We start from the raw sequence: 21357 nt of genomic DNA on the forward strand, positions 1-21357 counted from the left end.
CGTCAAAAGGATTCACTGAAGAGGCCCCCACCGACTGAAGATGTGAGAATTACCGCACTGAAACACATCTAATGTTTAAATCCACGAGTTAACAGACATTAAAACAAACTAAAACAAAAAGCGCAAAATCTAAATTGAACCTCAAGGTACAAGTAGTTGATGAGGGAAAGTGTTTTTTGTTTTTTTAAAATAGAAGCTTGGAATTAAAATGTCACTGTTTCACAACTCAGCATACCTGAGTAAATCTAGGCAACCATTTTCAAAGGCTGGTAACATCACCAAGAGAGACAGCCAGGCACCGGGGTTCCCGTGATGGGATCTGCTTTGGTGCCCGGAGGCCTCCAGCCGGCCCCAAAACTCACCCTTCCACAGCTCTGCATTCTCCCAGCTAAATGAGGCCACAGATTAACAGATACCATGCTGGGTGTTTTGTTTTGCTAAGCAATTATTGTCAACTTTTTGCTTAATGATAGAAATGCAATTACCTCCCATCTTTCAGAGATCCTTAGGGTGGATGCAACAGTACCATATCTGGAATTGCCCCAACGCCCCTGGGGGAGAGTGGTAGGCAGGGCAAAGATGGAACCAGATCGCTCAGCTGTATAACTTATTCTCTCTACTGACAAATTTTCACAATAAGAAAAAAAACAAGACAAACATGCACAAAGCCACACATACTCATTTAGATGAGAACCTGAATGGATTTGGTCCTACAGGGCTTGTGGAGCCACTGAGGGTGGAAATTAGAACCGGGAGACGTTTTTGTTCTACGGCACCTCCTGAGCAGTTTTGCAGCATTAAGAGCATTTTAAGTTGTACCCAAACTCTCACCAAAAAGAGATCTCCCTGATCCATTCTTATGCAAGGAGCTGTGATGTCAGCTTTGTTGATTTAAATTTTAAGCAAAGGGTAGATGGGGGTGACCAGGGGCCGGGAGGTAGGGGAGGTGGGCAGGAGCTGGTCACAGAGACAAAGCTGCAGGGACGCAGGGTGAGCAGTCCCGAGACTACTGTCCAGCACGGTGACTGCAGGTGATAACGCTGGGTCAGGTCCTGGAAATTCGCTCAGGGAGTAGACCTCAGGTGCTCTGACCACACACAGTGGTCACTACGTGAGCCAGACGTGCTAATTAGCTAGACTGTAGTAACTGTTTCACTGTGTGTGTTTCAAACCAGCATGCTGGACACCCTAAAAATTTTAAATTCTTATTTAAATTTTAAAAATTTAAATGCTGAAGAGCTGTGAAAGTGCACTTCTGCTAAATGCCGCCTTCCCGTTGCTTCTGGTATGAGTGGCACCCTCGAAGGCCGCGGCTGTTCCTCGTTCTCCTCTGCAGTCCTAGAAGTAGGTGGTACCGTAACCAAACTGGAGTTGAGGTGCACGGGTCACACGGCCCTGGGAGCAGGTGCCCCAGAGAGCTGCCCTAACGTTCTTGCCCAGGGCTTCCTCTTCCCTCTGAGCTTCACGTTTACCCCAAGGGAGCCTCGCACCCTCCTCACAGCCCCACCTGCTCCTGGTACGTGCACTGCAGGCCTCTGCCCACATTGGCCCCTGGAGCCCCGCACAGAGGGGAGGGCTGGCAGGCGCCGTGCTCCTCCCACAAAGCTGGCTCCACTCGCCTCTGCAACTTCCTTTTTCTCTTTCCCGAATCTCCAGTCCCAGAGCATGTCCCGTGGTTAGTGGGCACCTGTGCTGTCTGCCAGGGCCTCCTGATGGGGCTCCCCAGCTGCCCGCCACTCGACACCCTCCGTGTGAAGACAGGCTGGTCCTCTGGGGGTGAATCATGTGGTTACGTACATGCTCAAAAAACTCCAAACTTGTCCTCAGCCTGTGAGGCTCTGCAAATCCAGCCCTGCCTTTTCTCTCCAAACTCAGGTCCCGAGCCGGCCCCTCGATCTCGTGGCTCCAGCCCCCGTGGGCTTCTCTCTGAGCTGCAAGGGGAGAGTTCCATTCCCCTCGTAGGACCCTCACTCTCACTGTCCCGTGTGCTAATCTTCACATCTGTCTGTGCGGCTGTGATTCGGATCTGGTGAACTGACATGGCTTCCAGGTGATCTTTATCCCGCTGATTTGATCACGGACCTAAGCCTCTGTGTTTTCTTGACTGTGTTTTAGCGAAGCCTCTTGCTCCCCGGCGGGTGCACGTTACCTGGGAACAGCCCCGTCTTGCTGGCCCTGCTCACCCTCCACCTCTGGGTCCTGCCGCAGTGCTGGGCCCAGACTGAGTGCTCAGTGAAGGAATTTCTGCCCCTTGGTCTCCACTCCACTCCTGCTGTCTCCCCAGAGCAAGTTTTGTTAGTTCCCCTCCCAATGCGTTTTTCCATTTTCTTGGAAGGAAAAGGGTGCAGATCCTCCCTAAGCCAAGGTCAGCTCCCTTGCAGGGACTTCCTGCAGATGCTGCCGTTGGAGCTGCACCTGGGGCCAGGCACCTTCCCTGAGCGCTGGGTCCTCTGTCTGGAAGGGGCAGGGTGGGCCGTGGGGGACGAAGTCAGACCAGAGATGAGGCCCCATGGCTCTGAGGAGCAGATGCCCAGGTTCCCAGGGGTCATTTCATTCCCATCTCCGCCCCCGACCCTGCTGTCCCCTCAGGAATCATGAGCGGTCCCGACTCCTGTCTCTCCTAGATCCCTGGATGCTGGACCCCAAGGGAGCCTCACTCGGGAACGTGTTTGTTGTTGATGGGTTTCCGTTTGTTGACCAGGCTCAGCAGCTGCAGGAATCAAGCTCTCCTCCTACAGAAACACCAGACCCCCAAAGGGGCCTTCAGTTACCCCTTCCAGTCGCTCCAAGTTAATTAAAAACAAAGTGCTCACTGGTTCAGGTGTCTGCTATTTGTTTTGACAAGGACTGGCTGTCTCTCTGGGAAGAGGCAGCTATGGACCAGCTCCCTGGCACGGCCAGCTGCATCTCAGCTCAGATTGGGACCGAGGCCACTGGCAGAAACTTTGTTCTCCTGACCTTGAGAGGATGACAGCCAGGAGCCCCTTTGGACTGAATAATCCTATAAAGTGCTCAGTGGCCTGGAAAAAATGATTTTTTCAGCTTTAATCCGTTATGATATGTTATTTGAAAATGTAATCTTCCGTGCAAACAAGCAGCACACTGGCCTCCTTTGCTGGCCTGACGTCCCCGTCTGGGCTGACAGTGTCTCTTCAAACCCGTCCTCTGGTCGTGTCTGCAGGCTGTGAACTACTTGCATATTGGGGAACCTCGAGCCGGCGTGAAAAGTGAATTCAGTCCTTAGTAACCAGGTGGCCTTGTCTCTGGGACCCCGGCTAACAGATAGGAAGCACCAGGCTCTGCAAGGGAACTGAACACAAACGTCCACGTCCTCCAGGGACTGAGTACATCTAAACCCTCTAATCCTTTCTGAGAACCTGTCTCGCTTGTTTGGATTACACCAGTTCAAGGGGGGCTTCGGGGTCATGCACCTAACTGGACCTGAGGAGCTGGGGGCTGCCACGGCCGCCCCATGCCCCCTCTTCTCTGCCCAGCAGAGTCCTGCCCTCAGCCCCTGGACACAGGCCCAACCATGGGGAGGGAGTGTAAGGACGAACCCCTGGACACATGCTCTGGGGAACGCCAGGCACAGCCCAAGGTGACGTGTCTGATCAAGGGACCCCCACCGCATCTTCAGGATCCAGTCCCTGGGCTCCGTGGGGCAGAGTAAAGGGATGTCAGGGTTGTGGAAGGAACATAGGTTTGGGTGAAAGAGGGTCTGGGTTTGATCCTGCCTCTGTCACTCAGGGCCTTTGGGAAGACATACTCAGTTCCCACACAGAGGTGCAGGACGATGCTGGCTTCCTCCCTCGGACAAGGAGGTGAGGGTACACCCAGCCTCGCCGGGCAGCAGCTGCTCACATTGGCACTTCCACCCTCTGCCTTATTTGTGCATTATACACTGATCTGTGCTGTGGAGGAAAGGCCCTCCTCCCTCCTGGGAGGGCATCAGGCACGGCACTCGTGAGAGACGTGGGGTGCTGGGACCCTGCCTCACGGTCTGCCCCCACCATCTGCAGGAAGGACTGTGGTGCCCAGTCACATACGGACTCACAGCAGGAGCGAGGGCACCCACCCCCCCAAGCTCCCTTCCCACCACACGGGGCTCCACCCCACATCCTGCCCGCAAACAAGACACGCAGGCCAGCCTGTCCTCAGGAGCAAGGATGGCCCACGCCCTTCGGGGCAGGAAGAGGCGGCAGCAAGCTTACCTGCAGCATATGGACAGATGGGGTTACTCCAAGCCCTTGGGGACTCTGGCAAAGTCGTGTTGGAGAGAGGGGAGCTACTGCCATCTGGTGGACGACGCTGGAGATGCTGCCCAAGGTCTCGCGGGCAGGACACCCCACACGGAGGACCCTCTGCTCCCAAAGCAGGAACTGACTCGGCTCTGGACTCACGCTGTCCAACAGAATCACGTGAAATGTTAAGTGTGCTGGTAGCTACAGGAAAAAGTAAAAAGAAATTAATTTTCATAACATTTTATTTAACCCAACGGATCCAAAATATGATTCTTTAACCATGTACTCAATCTAAACATTACTAGTGAGGTTATTTTACACTTTTCTTCCTCGCCAGCACATCTGGGTTCCAGTGTGAATTTCACACCGACCGCACCTCTTGGTGCAGACCGGCCGATTTCCAGGTCCAGGAGCCTCTGTCATCTTGGACCAGTGGTGGCCTGCCAGAGTCTGGTGTCTCCTTTCTGAAAAGTGGAAGAGTCTCAACTACCCTGTAAATTGAGCCTCCAGTACTTACTGGCTGGTGTTGTTCCCACCAGGGTCAAAGGTTTTCTAAGACAGGGTTTTGCACTTCATTTGTATCTGTGAAGCTCCTCAGCCACCTGGCAGAGTAGATGCTCAACTTTTGAGTCCCTTTGGCTGCTGAAGTACTGCAGATGAGCGTGAAACCAGACATCTGTTCCTCAAGGTTGGAGGCTGGAGTCCAAGGTCAAGGTGCTGGGGACCTGGGGTTGGGTGAGGACCCGCTTCCTGGTCTGCAGATCCTGTTTTCCCTGAGTTCCCATGAGCACCGAGAAGATGTTTAAAGCTTCGAGGATGCTGTAGTCACAGGCCTCAGGGGCTGGGGGAGGGAGCAGACCTGTGAGCCTGGGCAGGAGGGCCAAGTCCACTGCCCTAACCTTGATATGTGTTGACCCCAGTCAAGGCATTGAAGAAGGGACATCCTGCACCAGATCCTCGGTCTTTAGTCTGCCTGGGGGTGGGGGGAGAACTCTCTCTCTCTGCTTCTTGACCTACTTACCATAAGGAACTTGGGTAGTCACCCACAAAACAGAATAAAGCAGACTGAATTGTAATTAAGATGAAGGAAGAAAAAAAGGTGGGCACTAATTAACCAAGGAAAGGAATGATGCTTCAATGGAGACGATGACACAGATGAATGAGTTTGCTGCAGATTTGGTTCCCACCTTCCTAGAATGATCTGCCAAAAGGGAGGCATCCTCAGCCATGGTTTAGTCAACGTGCAGGAGGTAAAACTAACCATTATCCAGGGAATTTGTTGCTCTTCCTGGTATGAAGTCAGTGGGAAGGGATTTCTCCTGGGAGGTCTATGAAGGTCACCATCTCCAACTTTCTGTCCTTGGATGACATGAGAGAATTCACCCTGGAGGAAGACCATATGGATGCCATCTGTGCATCCAGGGTCGCCTCTGTCAAAGCTCTCACTCTGGATGATATATGAGTGCCCGAATTATAAATACGATGAGTGTGGAAGAGTCTTCACCACAGCTGTAACCTAACATACCAGAGAGCGCACACAGGGTGAAAATCAACGTCTCTGTAACCCCTAAGTTTTCTTTTTAAAAAATTTTATTTATTTATTTTTGGCTGTGTTGGGTCTTCGTTGCTCTGCGCGGGCTTTCTCTAGTTGCGGCGAGCGGGGACTACTCTTTTGTTGTGGTGCGTGGGCTTCTCACTGTGGTGGCTTCTCTTGTTGCGGAGCACGGGCTCTAGGCACGTGGGCTGCAGTAGTTGTGGCACATGGGCTCAGTAGTTGTAGTGCACGGGCTTAGTTGCTCCACTGCATGTGGGATCTTACTGGACCAGGGCTCGAATCCATGTATTGGCAGGCGGATTCGTAACCACTGCGCCACCAGGGAAGCCCCCGTAACTTATCCTTAAACAACACGAGTGACCTCCATTTGGGAGGAAGCCTCTCTCTGTTCCCACTGCAGCAGGGACTTCATCTAAGCTTCAGCGTTAGTGTGCACAAGAAAATTCAGGGTAGGAAAAACTATAAAAACAGGAAAATCTTTAGAAAAGTAGACAAGTCTTTACCAGGAGAAGCAAGTTGGAAATGAAATAACACATAACTCATGCTGGAGAAGTTACTAAATGAAAGAAATGTAAAAAGCCCTTTACTTGTAGAATATGTGAGACTGCACACTGTATAAAACACTCAGTGTAATGAATTAAGGAAAGCCTTCAGTGATTTCCAACCCCTTAGGTAATATTAAAGTTCCCATACTGAGGAGATACCAATCCTAAAATCAAAGTGAAAAAGCCTTCAGCGGAAATTCATGTTAGAAGTCTCAGAATTGGAAAAACCTCCATCATAAATGTTTTACAACACAATTCATCCATAAATTCAAACTTCTGCCTAATGACTTATTATTGAATATAAAATAAAATAAAATGTAGGAACATGGAACAATTTGGGAATGTTGAGTGCAGAATTTTGTGAAAATTATTACATTACATTTTAAAATGTAATATATAAATATATAGATTAAAAGTTGCAGCTGAAAAGCTATTATGTTGGTCACTTTCCAGTTTTTTTACATAGCTCTAAATATAATTAAGATGACTGGGGTCAATTAGAAAATAAATTTCTGTGTTAACGGAAATATGTACAATATGAGTGTTAACTATACTCTGCATAGCTATAGTCCAGCTTTCTTTGCTTATTTTTAACAAATGTACCTTCTCCATCCTTTTACTTCTAATATATCTGTATCTTTATATTTAATGTGGGTTTCTTTTACATAACGTATAGTTGAGTCTTTTTTTCTTTTTTTAAAAATCCCCTCTGACAGTCTTTTTTTTGGCTGTGCCCCACAGGCTTGTGGGATCTTAGCTCCCTGACCAGGGATTGCACCAGGCCCTCGGCAGTGAGAGCGCACAGTCCTAACCACTGGACTGCCAGGGAATTCCCAGTCTTTCTTTTAATTGATGTATTTAAACGTCTGATGTTTAAAGTGGTTACTGTTACTATTGGATTGGTATCTATCCTATTTGTAACTGTTTTCTATTCATTGCCCTTGTTCTTTATTATTTTTTTTTGTCTTCCAATTTTTTCTCCCTTATCTGGTTTTAACTGAGCATTTTATATAATTTTATAATGCCATTCTTTGTTCTTACTGTATCAATCAATCATACTTCTAGAAAATGTTTGTCACTGTCCTTGAGTTTGCAATATGCATTTACAACTAATCTAAGTCTGCTTTAAAGTGACACCATGCCACTTGCAAGTACCTTACAACAGACTACAGGCTTCCCTGCTATCCACTTTCTTATATGTTAGCAATGAACAACTGGAATTTGAAATAAATTATTTATATTAGCACCCAAAAAATGAAATCCTTAGGCATAAATCTAATAAAAGATATATAAGACTTATATGAAGAAAAGTACAAAACTCAGTGAAATCAATAAATATGTAAATAAAAGTAAAGCTAGTCCATGTACATGGTGAGGAAGACACAATTCTGTCACGATATCAGATCTTCCTGATTTTGACCTGCACATTCAATAGAATGGCAGTCAAAATCCCAGCAAATTATTTTGGGGGTATCAACAAATTGATTTTAAAGTTTATATGAAAAGACAGAAGACCAAAAACTAACCTAACATTGAAGGAGAAAAACAAAGTTGGAACACTGACACCACCCAACTTTAATACTTAAAGTTACCATAAAGCTACAGTGATCAAGACACTGTGGTATTAACAAAAGAACAGACAAACAGTTTAATAGAACAGAATAGAAAGCACAGAAAGAGAGTCATACAAATATACTGGACTGATCTCTGACAAAGGCACACAGGCAATTCAATGAGGAAACAACAGTCTTTTGAACAAATGGTGTTGGAACAACTGGACAGCCACAAGCAAAATAATGAATTTAGATGCAGATATTACACCCTTCATAAAAATCAACTGAAAGTGCATCATAGACTTAAATGTAAAATATAAAACTCCTAGAAGAAAACATAAGAGAAAGTCTAGATGACTCTGGGTTTGGAGATGACATTTTAGGTGCAGTGCCAAAGCCATGATTCATGTCAGAAAAAAATTGATAAACTGGACTTCATTAAAATTTAAGGTACTTCCCTGGTAGTCCAGTGGTAAAGAATCCACCTTACAATTCAGGGGACTCAGGTTCGATCCCTGGTCAGGGAACTAAGATCCCACATGCCACAACTAAGCCCCTCGGGCCACAACTACTGAGCTTGCGTGCCTCAACTAGCGAGCCTGTGTGCTGTAAACTACACAGCCCACACGCCCTGGAGCTTGCACGCCACAACTAGAGAAGAGAAAACCCGCACGCCACAACTAGAGAGAAGCCCATGCACCACAACGAAGAGCCCGCATGCCGCAACAAAAGATCCTGCACACCTCAACAAAGATCCCGCATGCCGCAACTAAGACCTGATGCAGCCAAAAATAAATAATAAATCTTAAAAGAAATTTTAAAAGTTCAACCCAATTAAAAATGCACAAACTATCTGAGCAGACACCTGACTAAAGACATACAGATGGCAAAGATCCAACATGTCATAAGGGAACTGCAAATTAAAAGACCTGTTATCGTGGCTAAAACACAGAACGCTGACAACACCAAATGTAAACAAGGATATGGGACAACAGGTGCTCTCGCTCACTCCTGCTGGGAATGTAAAATGATACAGCCAGTTTGAGACACTGAAGCTACTTTTCTCCACTGGGGAGGTGAGGCTCAGTTTATTATCTTTCCAAAACGCAAACCTCCTCAGGCACCCACAGCTGGTGCTGAAGTCCACTGGGGTCTCACTCTAGCAGAAAAACCATCACAATCACCACAGACACCATAACCTGCATGATGGTTTTGCTTCTGTGGCAACAGTGCTCACTCCTTCAGAGAAACTTGTCTGACTTAAAAGAGACTTTATGGGACTCTGGAATATCGGGACCGCCTGCTACATGAATGCAGCGCTGCAAAATCTGACATATACACCATCCCTTGGCAACTCTACACTGACTCAGGGGTACTCTCAGATTTGTCGGCATTAAGGATTCTGCATCCTATGTACTAGGCAAGCCATCATCATTGTGATGTTATCAAGCCATCACACCCGTGAGTTGCTGGCTTCCATACACACAAGCAGGAAGATGTCCATGAATTTCTGATGTTCACTGTCAAAGCCATGCAGAAGGCATGTTTGCAAGGTAACAAGTAGTTACAGTGTCACTTCAAGGGCACCACCCTAACACGACCAATATTTGGAGGGTGCTGGAGACCTTAAATCAAGTGTCTCCATTGCAAGGGCATTTTAAACACCTTTGACCCTTACCTGGACATTAAGCTGGATATCAAGGTAGCTCAGAGTGAGAGCCAAGCTTTAGGATAGTCGATGAAGCCCAAAGAGCTGGACCACGAAAACTCCTGTCATTGTAGTGTTTGTCTAAAGAAGGTGCCTACTGCCAATGTTTACTTTGCACAAGGTCCTCATCCTTGTACTGAAACAGTTCACAGGTGACAAAATTGCTGAGTAACCATATCCTGAGTGTCTTGACGTGCAAATCTTCCTGTCTCAGCAGAACGCAGGACAACTTGTCTATTTACTCTAGGCTGTGCTGGTCTATGCCGCTTTGAGTTGTCTCAATGGACATTACTTCTGATATGTAAAAACTGGGAGAAAAAAAGAGTGGGATGATGGATGATCTAAGGTAGCCACCTGTGACATGACTTCTTTCCTGAGCCAAACTGCCTATGTCCTCTTTAACACTCAGAAGAGCGAACTGGAAAGAAAGAGTGGGAGTCTGGCAATAGGTAGGGAATCAACAGCCCTTGGGCTGATGACACAGCCATGGGAGCAGATTTAGGAAGCCCTGAAGGAGATGCCTACATCCAAGTTCCTGAGTCACAGGAGAATTTGGAAGAACCACCAACCAAAGGAGTCACCTTAGACCAGGGGAAATTTCTCCAAGAACAAAACTGACCAAAGCCTGAATTCAACCTCAGGAAAACAGAATTCACCCCGGGGTGCTGCAGTGCAGTTGTGATTCAGCAGTCAAAATAAAGAGGTGGGATGAGAGAATCTCTAGAGCAGGAAAACTACCTGCTGAACGTTTCATTCAGGGACATTCCAGCTCAGGCGGAGGAGAACAGTAGCAAACTCCCTTGTCTGGGGCAGAGTGCCAGAGGTACCAAGAGAAAAAACAAGAAGGGTGAGTAACCTGTGCATGTATTCCAGTTATGTTGGTACAAGTGTTGAGGGCACATGTGTGCAATGAGCACATATACATAGTCACTCTGGGGTGAAGAAACAAAGGTGAGGTTCGGTGACGACGTGTACACTGGTGCCACTGTGTAACAGTGACGGATCCACAGCCGAGGCCTTAGAAGGGAAACTGTGCCTCGATGCCCTGAAACGTGTGTGGGATACGTGTGAATCGCCTTAACAACTTTGCATATTTGATTTTGGAGGTTTTCTAGTGGGATTGGGTGTTGTACATATGCTGATAGGTTGTCAACAGAGGTCTCAGGGTGAGTTCTCAGGGAATACCGGGCTGAGCAATTAAGTATTTGGAGGGATTCTTAGTATAGATTTTGTGGTTTGTGGGTGGCATAGATGGGATAAGTGTATGAGAGCTAAGTATGAGAACAGAGGTATTTTCTGCATATCACCTTGCCTTGGTCAGATATGGGATTTTGTATTTGAGCTTATGTTTTGTAAAATTCAGAGATGTGGGGAATGTGTGTTGGCGTTCTATGTGTGAAGATTCATAAACTTTTGGGGTTATAGAGACAGCAGGGAGTTTTATTTGAAAATGGGGGTAGAAGGCACTTTGCCTTAATGGTGGAGCTTTTTATGGAGACATGTAAATGCTCTAGGAATAGTTTTTTTTCCTGTATTTTGGCTGCATAGTATTAACATCTTACAGAGTTCTCCTGGTTGCCACCTCTATCTTTAAAAGTTATGTATCCTCGGGCTTCCCTGGTGGCGCAGTGGTTGAGAGTCCGCCTGCCGATGCAGGGGACACGGGTTCATGCCCTGGTCCGGGAAGATCCCACATGCCGCAGAGCGGCTGGGCCCGTGAACCATGGCCACTGAGCCTGCGCGTCCGGAGCCTGTGCTCCGCAATGGGAGAGGCCACAACAGTGAGAGGCTCGCGTACCGCAAAAAAAAAAAAAAAAAAAAAAGTTATGTATCCTCTTTCCCTAAAACAATGATCTTTCCACGCAATAAACAGAAAGCTCGTATGAAACTGAAACTAAATTATAAACAGCAAATGTCCAAATTCATAAAGATATAAATACAGGGAAAACTAACTAAATGCTATATGCTATGTTTACTTGCTTCAGTTCATTAAAATAGAAGTTATATAAGAACTTCCTGAAAACTCAATTAATTTTTTTATATATAGTGGGGTACAGAGGAATTCAGAAACATTTACAGCACAAAATGACAATGTCACCAGTTTTCAACATTTCCTAACAGATACACTTACATGTTAGAACATGTTGGCTTGGGAAAACTGAGTATTTAAAACAATGGGGTATTGGAAAAACAGCGACAAACATCCAAAAGAGCAAAAAGGAACAGTAAAAATTACAAGCATACAAGCGATATATATAGAACAAAAAAGAGGATGTCACAGAAGCTGTTCTTGAAAAGATTTATAACCTGAATTCACATGGGGCACATCATGTAAAAGAGTAATACTAGAAACAAACAAAACACAGACGAAAAAAGGGGCAAATAATTATGGACAAAGCAGATATGGGAATTACTTTCAATTATATGAATAATTCCAAGACAATGACATTAAAAAACACAAATTCTGAGCCTGTTCCCCAGTGTTTGTGGGAACTGACTTTATAAAGATAAGCCCGCTGTCACTGAAAGGCAGCATCTTCCCAAAGAAACCCTCCTAAACACACAGGCCTGGCCGTGTGCGTTAGTGTGCATGTGGGATGGGAGCCAAGGGTCAGATAGTAAACTTCCACATGGGGACCGTATTTGTTGGATGTACAGTGGCTTTTTTCTTATGGTTCATACTTGTACGCATTACTTGCATCTTATCTGAGAGTATCAAATAAACAATAAAAGTGATGTCATTTTGAGAAATCATTTTGAAAAAATAGAAGATGTCACAAAGCACACTATATTAGTTTCCTAGGGTTCCCATAACAAATTACCACAAACTTGGGAGCTTAAAGCAAGAGTAATTTATTCTCTCAAAGCCCCCAAAAATGTGTGCTGGCAGGGCCACATCCCCTCCACAGACTCTGGGGACCCCCCCCGCCCCCCGCCCTCCAGCTTCTGGCAGCTCCTGGCCTCTGCTGGCTCATCTCAGCCTCCGTCACCACGTGGCCTGTCCTTGCGGCTCACACTCCCTCTCATCTCTGACAAAGATACCACTCACTGGACTTAGGGTCCACAATAAATTAAGGAAACAACTTGAGATCTTTTTTTAAAATCTTTATTGGAGTATAACTGCTTTACAAGGTTGTGTTAGTTTCTGCTGTATAACAAAGTGAATCAGCTACACGTATACATATATCTCCATATCCCCTCCCTCTTGTGTCTCCCTCCCACCCTCCCTATCCTACCCCTCTAGGTGGTCACAAAGCACCAGGCTGATTTCCCTGTGCTATGCGGCTGCTTCCCACTAGCTATCTATTTTACATTTGGTAGTGTATATATGTCCATGCCACTCCCTCACTTCGTCCCAGCTTACCCTTCCCCCTCCCCGTGTCAAGTCCATTCTCTACATCTGCGTCTTTATTCCTCTCCTGCCCCTAGGTTCTTCATAACCTTTTTTTTTTTTTTTAGATTCCATATATATGTGTTAGCATACAGTATTTTTTTTTCTCTTTCTGACTTACTTCACTCCATAGGACAGACTCTAGGTCCATCCACCTCACTACAAATAACTCAATTTCATTTCTTTTTATGGCTGACTAATATTCCATTGTATATATGTGCCACATCTTCTTTATCCATTCATCTGTCGATGGACACTTAGGTTGCTTCCATGTCCTGGCTATTGTAAACAGAACTGCAGTGAACATTGTGGTACATGACTCTTTTTGAATTATGGTTTTCTCAGGGTATATGCCCAGTAGTGGGATTGCTGGGTCATATGGTATTCTATTTTTAGTTTTTAAGGAACGTCCATACTGTTCTCCATAGTGGCTGTATCAATTTACATTCCCACTAACAATGCAAAAGGGTTCCCTTTTCTCCACACCCTCTCCAGCATCTATTGTCTGTAGATTTTTTGAGGATGGCCATTCTGACTGGTATGAGGTGATACCGCATTGTTCAACTTGAGATCTTTAACTGTATCTGCAGACACTCTATTTCCAAATAAGTTCACATGCACAGATCCCTGGGGTTATGACTTGGGCTTATCTTTTTGGGGTCACAGATTCAACCCATGACAGATGTCATTTCAGCCTCCGTTGCAGGTGAATGGTGAAACGGCTCAGAAGCACAGTCAGTGACTAAGGCATGGAGAATGTGAATGTATTTTTTGGCCTCTGTGTGTTCAGCACGACGGACAGAGATTTTAACTCTTTCCTTCCTAAACTTTATGTGCTTCCAGGAACCTTATTCACTACAAATTGCAGTGCTACCAACATGCCTCTTTCTCTAATATGGAATAAAAATCACATCAAGTATAAAATAATTTCCAGCTTCCTTCAAAAATGTTACTTCAGAGCCTGCCTGTTTTGAAACTTGGTCTCTGAATACTGGCCCCTTAAGCCATGAACAGGATTTCAGGTTAAATGTGGATTTCCACAATCCAGGCTAGTGCTGTGCATAAATGGCATGCTTGTGAAGAAAACACTCCCTGAAGCAAGAGAAACTGAATGTTCGTCTATATTGTGGCATAATTTAGTCATCTCTTACCTGGGTGGGATCTTAAGAAAAAAGAAGTTTTACAAAGAAACGTGAAACCTCCCACATTTACATGGTTTACAATGTAAATTGTGCAGTTTAAACTGTTACAGTGTATGAACCCACATTTTGGTAGATGTACACACATCTAATTAACACCTCCATATGGATTCAGAAAATTACAGAGGCTCTGGGGTTCAGGGGCTACCCCTCCAGCCTTTCTTGCCAGGCACGAGCAGTTGCTGTTCCTCATTTAGGACATGTTCAGGGTCTCAGGCAGAACGAGCATGTCCTCCCACCGCCATCCCTGCTCACGTGGACTGTTTCCAGCCTCTGACAATTCCCACATGCTCTTCCCTAGAAGTTACTGGGAGGTACTGTGGGGACCCTCTGTCAGCCTCTTTAGTAAATCAGAAGCTCTCTGGGGGCAGAGAATTTCATGCAATGTTTTATAACAAGAATGATAAATAATAACAGTGGTAATAACTTCAATACTGATGATTAACAAGAACAATGACAATGAGGTTGAGAATGATAATAAGCCCAAGGAGATGGTAGAAAAGATAAGGACTTCTAAGAGTCGCTGACCACGTGACCATATCAGCACTCATGGGGTGGAGTGGAGCCACACCAAGGTCTGTACCGTGAGGCATGTTCCCTGAGGACAAGAACAAGTAGGAGGATGGAAAAGAAAACTACCGGGAAGAGGTCCTGGATACACACGGGGCTCCCGCGTGCTGACTGGGACTGGAGGACTCTGGGGTGGAGGGAAGGAGACCTAGCTCCTTCTGTGGGCCTCACAGCCTCCTCTCCTCTGAGCCTGGACATGTACTCCACTCCCCCAACATACCATCCACCTTCCGGTCCTCCTAGAAGCCTAGACAGGGAAATTCCAAGCCTGTACCTTGTAGCTTGCATTTCCAAACCTTAATCTCTCCAGGCTTTTATGGGGATCTGGAGCTGATGACAGTCAAGCAGCCCCTATTCCCACCATACAATGTACCCCAGAATTCACTGAGGTGAAATACACTTCTCTTCAGCCAGGACACTGGTTACGGGATTCTCCAACTGCTAAACAGAGGAAACCAAGGGGTGGCTTGGAGAGGGCTTCATGGCCATCTTTATGCCCAATGCACAGCACACTAAGAAAGCACAGCGTGCCTGCTCCGCACAGAGTCAACGCACCCTCCCGCACCCCGCCGACTACATGCCACAGCGCAGCCCCTTCTCCATTCCTCGTCCCTATTCCTGTTCATCTCTCAATTGTGAGCAATTCTGAACCTCTTCTGGGGTATAGGGACCAGAGGGTCAAGGAACAGTTATCCTTCAGAAACGACATCTGAGGCGCAGGCCCTCTCTCTCCGTTGCTCCAGATTGTGCTGGGTCTGGGACGTCCAGAAGAGCTCACATGACCAGGCGCCACTTCCCCAGGCTTGGAAATGATTTCATCTGAAACATGCCTGCCTGAGCTGTCTCATAACAAGTGCTCAACCAGTGTCGGCAGTTGTTCTTCCTACTGGATCCACACAACCTCCATGGGCATCTTCATCATTCATGTGACCACCATCATCCTGGAGGGCAGGGGCCCCCAAGGCCAGAAGAATACTGAACCCAGATGGCTCAGGAGTCAAGGGCCCAGAGTCTGGACTCAGCCTGCCTGGACTCCAGCTAGGATCCCCACATGCTGGGCGATGCACAAACGGAGATGGCCCTTGTCCTCACAGGGTTGTTAAGGGGTGGAAATGGTTTCGTGAGTGTAAAGTGCTAAAACCTGGAAGGTTATGAGGCATGGCTGTTCTTATTAACATATGGGGTGACAAGGGCAGTTTGCAGGTGATAAGTGAGCAGAAGGGCAAGAGTTCAAGGTGAGCCCATCTCCACAGATCCCTAAGACCATTTCGTTACCCCTGTTGCCTTCTGCGGGGGTGGGTCTCTCCATTTGAACCTGTCTTAAGTTGCCTGACTAGATGTATCACCTAGAGACGCTGTGTCAGAAAATAACACCAAACTGTTAAGATAAAGAAAGCAAAGCAAATAAAAAATTGCCTTACATTTTACAAAAAATGTGCTGAGAATTCCATGCTACAATCTCTTGGGCACAATTAAAGTAGCCAGAACACAATCGAAAGGGAGACAAGAAGATCCCAACAATAGCCCCAGACTTCGGGGCTCTTGACTCACACCAACCATAATCCCCACAGGTTAGGAATCCTTGGGAAATGTGGAAATGAGAAATATCACCCAGCAGTCACTCCCCTCTGGTCTGGGGTGGATACCAGCAGTCTGAATATTTTCAAGAAGTTGCTTTAGGCCAAAACTGCCCCCAGGATACACCCCTCATGTTACTCTCATGATTATGGTATGTTACAAGGCAAAAGAGATCTGGCAGATGTGATTAAGGTCACTATCGGTTGAACTTGAAAGATTATGCAGTTACATCTAATCTAATTACAAGAACCCTTAAAAGCAGCTTTCTCTGGGCTTCCCTGGTGGTGCAGTGGTTAAGAATCCGCCTGCCAATGCAGGGGACATGGGTTTGAGCCCTGGTCCAGGAAGATCCCACGTGCCGCGGAGCAACTAAGCCCACATGCCACAACTACTGAGCCTGTGCTCTAGAGCCCACAAGCCACAACTACTGAGCCCACATGCCACAACTACTGAAGTCCACATGCCTAGAGCCCGTGCTCCACAACAAAGAGAAGCCTGCGTACCGCAATGAACAGTAGCCCCCGCTCACTGCAACTAGAGAAAGCCTGCGCACAGCAACGAAGACCCAACGCAACCAAATAAAATAAATAAATTAAACAAACAAAAAACCAAGAAGACACTTAGCATGTTTATGTGGAATTAGTGAATGATTTCTATGCAGTTTGGGAGATGACCATTAGTAGTAGTTACGTTACTAGTTTCAAGCTTATGGTATCATAATACAATATGTGGTGTTATTTTATCCAGTAGAGCTCAATCACTTACTAGAAAGGTCTCAGAGACAGAAAGTAACGATTTCTCCAGGAAGAGCTGATGAAAGGTGAATGGGGTACAGATATATGAGGGTGGTTAAGTGATGGCGTAGGAAGACATGAAGTCCAGAGTTTGCCAACAGACAAAGACCAGCCCATGTCTCACCTGCTGGCTTTGGATCACCGAGATCAAAGCCCTCCAATGGCCCAGGGCTTGGGGATTTGCACACAGAGATGTCTGGACCTCCTGGGCCTAGCAAGAGCAGAGGGCAGAGGGCAGTGTGGTGGTGAGGATCACATGCTGCTGGGGGCTTAATGTTCACGTAGGCAGGGCTGCTACGCTGCAGGAATGTGGGAGTGGCTCAGGAGTCCTGCCTTCCTGGCAGGGAGCTGCGCCCCATCAGCTAGCTGGCTGCTCTCCAGAAAGCAGGTGGGTTTAGGGCAGTGGGTGAGTGCCTATCACCCCCCCTAGTGTCCCCCAGGAATTCCCCAATTACACCTCTGCCTGACTTCTGATGGTTTGCTTTTCCCTTCTGGCGTGGTCTTCCACCTTCAAGGAACACGTTTCAAGGTACAGAACTACGTACGACTGCGACTCAAACCACCCCATAAGTACTGATTTGGGCGCTCTGTCACTCATTCAGGGTAGTCTATACTCTATTCTCCCATTTCCTGACATTATTATTTATCATTGTTGCTGTTGTTGTTATAAGACATTAAATAACATTTCTCTATCCAGTCACGGTCTGATTTACCGGCTAGGATGACTATTTCCAACATATACACACACACACAGGTTTCCTGCTCTACCACAGTACCTCCTGATGGCATTTTCCCCAACGAGTGCCTGGAAATTTTCAAGTCCCCTTCCAGGTGCTCAGACCTGCCATTTCTACAGAGGAAGCTTGAAAAGGGCATCCTGTCCTGCCTGAGCCCCTGGAAAATATTCTAAGTTATCTGGGGTCCAGCAAGGGCCCACGGCTGCCCGAAGTTACTTGGAGGCCATCTTTGGGTCACAAGAGTCACTTCAAATTTCCTGAGACCTCTCAGGGCCAACAAACCACCAAGGCAAGTTCAGAAGTCTTGAGAGAAGTCCTCACCTGTGCAGAAATTTCTAAGTACACCCTAGAACCAGGGAACCATTAATGCCACACCAGGTCACAGCCTCACAGCCAGGAAACTCTGAGGATGCCGAGGTAACAATCCGATGGCCCATGAACAGCTCTAAACAAAAAGTACAAGCCCAAATGTCTGACCTGAAGGTGGCCAGCAGAAAGTGCAGCAAGGCGGTCAGCAATGAGAGAGTGCTGCGGCCTTAATATTTGGTGTAGGTGGAGCTTTGGAGGGAAGTAAAGATGGATCCTGAGTCCAGCTTCCCTGGAGGAAACATACACACAAACATATTTAAATGAACAAAAAATAAGAGTTGTTTCTGAATGACAAATTGTTTTCCAAATGAATTTCCATGCCCTATAATTTTTGCTAATTTCTATTTCAGTATTTTTTTAAAAGAAAGAAGAAAAATGAGTATTGCTCCTATGAGTTGGATTACACAAAAAAATCAATATGACCATCTATTCTAGAACATCCTTCATATAAGCAAAACTTATAATAAATACATAACGTACCATTTGGAAACCATATCGCAATTAAATAAAATCCATACAAGTAGTTTTCTACATTTAATTTGATAGTTTCCATGTATCACTTGGCCTAGTTGACAGAAACCATGAGCTCTATGAAAGTGAGTTCCTGCTGCCCCTAAATGCATCTCTTTCTAAGGCTGCTGCCAAATAAGGTATGACTATTGTCTAACAAGGTGTGCAGGACTCCTTACACAGCATGAACTTAGATTCTTTAGGCCAACTGTTGCTCTTTTGTAATTTCAAACAAAATATTATGCAATTCATAGATACCATTTCTTGAAGAGAAGCCTTATAAATTTCACATTTTAATTTTCATTCTAAAAATATCGAAACAAGCTCAGTGAAACTGTACCATATGAAAAACATTTGAAGAGGAAAAATGGACACTGCATATCTCTAGCAAAAATTAAACACCAAACTATGGTATTTACTCACTCTCTTTCACTCTGTCTTTCCAAGTGCATCAGACCACCTCCCTCCTCTATTTAAACCTCTTTTTCCAGTGGGACATGGGAAAAGTAAAAACACCAGGCAGGGCATTTTGGCCCATAAGAGCCACCGGAAAAAAAAAAGTTTGTCAAGCCAGGAACTGCTTTTGTTAACACGGAACATCAGTGAACTTCATCTATCTCCTGCCTGGCACTCTTAAGATTTTCTAAGTGGCCCTGAGGACCCAAGAGCCACTAGTGTCTGCCTGGAAAGAATGGAGAGGGTGCCTATGCCAGTTAACCTTGCTGCAGAATTTTCTAGGTCAGTTCAGGAGCCTGGGAAATGCCACTACCCAAATGCAGTCCCATGGAAAGCATTCTAGGCCTGCTTGGAAATGTTCTAAGTCCCCTCAGATACCCAGGAAAGGCTGGTGCTGGACTGGAAGGCACTAAAGGGGGCACACACTGAGAAATGACAAATTCTTTAAGTTCTCAGGGGACCCAGGGAAAGACTTGTACCTGTCCCCCTTGGTGGCTAGGAGCGGCAAGGATGACTGGATCCTTGAACATTTGTAGGGGAAAGACAAAAGGAACTTGAAGAGAACATTCACTTCGTTGGAAACCTTAGCTCAAGACCAACTAAGTCAAAAGATCATATAAGCAAAGAAAGGAAGCTGTTATATACTAGAATGATTAACTAGGTTTGACTGTTAATAAAAACATTACCAACATCCTTACCAAGAACACGTTAAAATAGTGTAAAGTACCAAATAATATTTTCAATATGTAATAAAGACTGGAAAAGCATTGAGGCCGCTAACCAAACCTGAGACCATACATTTCAAAAGGAAAATAATGTGGAAACTAGAAAGCCATCTAACGAATGGGATGGGATCCACCCTCCTGTTGCCCCTACTATTGCTATTGATCAGGGCCCTCTCCTCCTACTCTGCCCTCCTCCATCTCTCTGATTCCACTGTTGTCTATTTTCACTGATCGCACTGCTTCTTGCTTAGCTCACTCTCTCCCACTCTTACTGTTTTGCCAAGTCCACAGGATCCACCCACTCTCCATCCTCTACTTTGCAGTCTTTTTCCTCACTCTCCCTTGCTAGCTGTCTCCCTGGCTCTCCCTCTTTGTCCCTTTTTCCTCAACCCCCCCGCCCACTCGACATCCACAGGGGTGGAACAAAGATGCTCTGCCCAGAAGAGCACACTTTCCCGTGAGACATCGGGAATGTGGACACACGTTGGTCGGTATCGCCAGCGGATAGGATTTGGGACAGAAAGACACGGGGTGTCACTTCACAGGACTGATCCCCTGCCCCCAGCCCGGGGCTCTAGGGCCTTTCTGAGGCGGTGACCGCGAAGCGCAGCGATTGGCACGGCCAGGCCGCAGGAGGCCCAGGATGGGCAGGTGGTCTCAGGAGAACACTGGGGTCGGTGGAGTCCCAGGGCCGCGGGAGGGCGCGTCCCGGGCTGCCCCGAGGGGCCGAGAGGGGCGATGCGGGGCGCGAAGGGCGAGAGTCCACGTCGCGAGTGGGGACCTGACACGGCGCGGGTCGGGCCGGGAGAAGGTGAAGAGACCGAAGGCAGAAAGGCCTGACGGGGACGGCATCGGAGCGATTTTGACCGGAAACGGACGCGGACTCGGACCCGGCAGCCGAGCGCCCGGCATCCCGAGTCTCAGGGCGACGCGGGCCGGAGAGGCGAGAACGGGGACCCCCAGAACCTGCGTGTGAAGGATGCGGTCGGGAGGGGGCTGTGGAGCGCGGCGCTGATTCTCAGAGCCGAGAGTCTCACTCACCCGAGGGGACCTTCGCTCCCGAAATCCGCTTCCGCGTCGGCAGGAAATTACGCAATCAGGGCGGGGCCTTAGTCGGGGAGAGGCGGGGCGGAGCAGCGTGGGCGTGGGCAAGGCCTGAGCCTTCCCGCCCAGCTCCCGGCCGTTTCCGGGTCAGCCCCTACCCCGGCCGGACACACCTCCAGCCTCAGCGTTTGGGTGCGTTTGATTCGGCTGGTGTCCGGGGAGCCGGGCTGCTTCCTCGGGGCTTCAAGTTAAGTGTTTCGGACAACTCTAGGTACGAGCTTAGAGCTGTGAGCCCTTTCGTGGTAAATGCTGGGATGTTTCTCCGTTAACATGTTGAAAACGGTTTAGGTCGAAATCCCCTTTCGCTCCTGGAGACTCGTGT

The 21357-nt window shown here is 47.0% G+C and overlaps 1 long non-coding RNA gene and 1 pseudogene across 9 annotated transcripts in view; one reads left to right on the forward strand and one right to left on the reverse strand.

Moving 5' to 3' along the window:
• The window catches only part of LOC132594404 (uncharacterized), a 71524-nt gene extending 50502 nt beyond the window's left edge, over window positions 1-21022 (reverse strand). For 6 of the 9 annotated variants that reach the window (XR_011377137.1, XR_011377136.1, XR_011377131.1 and 3 more), the window contains exons 1-2: window positions 20973-21022; window positions 4212-4442 (exon numbers count right to left, since the gene is read on the reverse strand). This is a non-coding gene — a long non-coding RNA (uncharacterized lncRNA). Of the gene's footprint in view, window positions 1-4211; window positions 4443-18348; window positions 18470-20972 lie in introns of all 9 variants that reach the window. The other 3 variants (XR_011377132.1, XR_009560573.2, XR_011377133.1) reach the window with 3 other exon arrangements.
• LOC115867582 (ubiquitin carboxyl-terminal hydrolase 17-like) lies at window positions 9169-10301 on the forward strand (annotated as a pseudogene).
• Window positions 21023-21357: the final 335 nt, after the last annotated feature.

This window comes from Globicephala melas, chromosome 21, assembly GCF_963455315.2.
Source record: "Globicephala melas chromosome 21, mGloMel1.2, whole genome shotgun sequence".
Lineage (NCBI taxonomy): Eukaryota > Metazoa > Chordata > Mammalia > Artiodactyla > Delphinidae > Globicephala > Globicephala melas.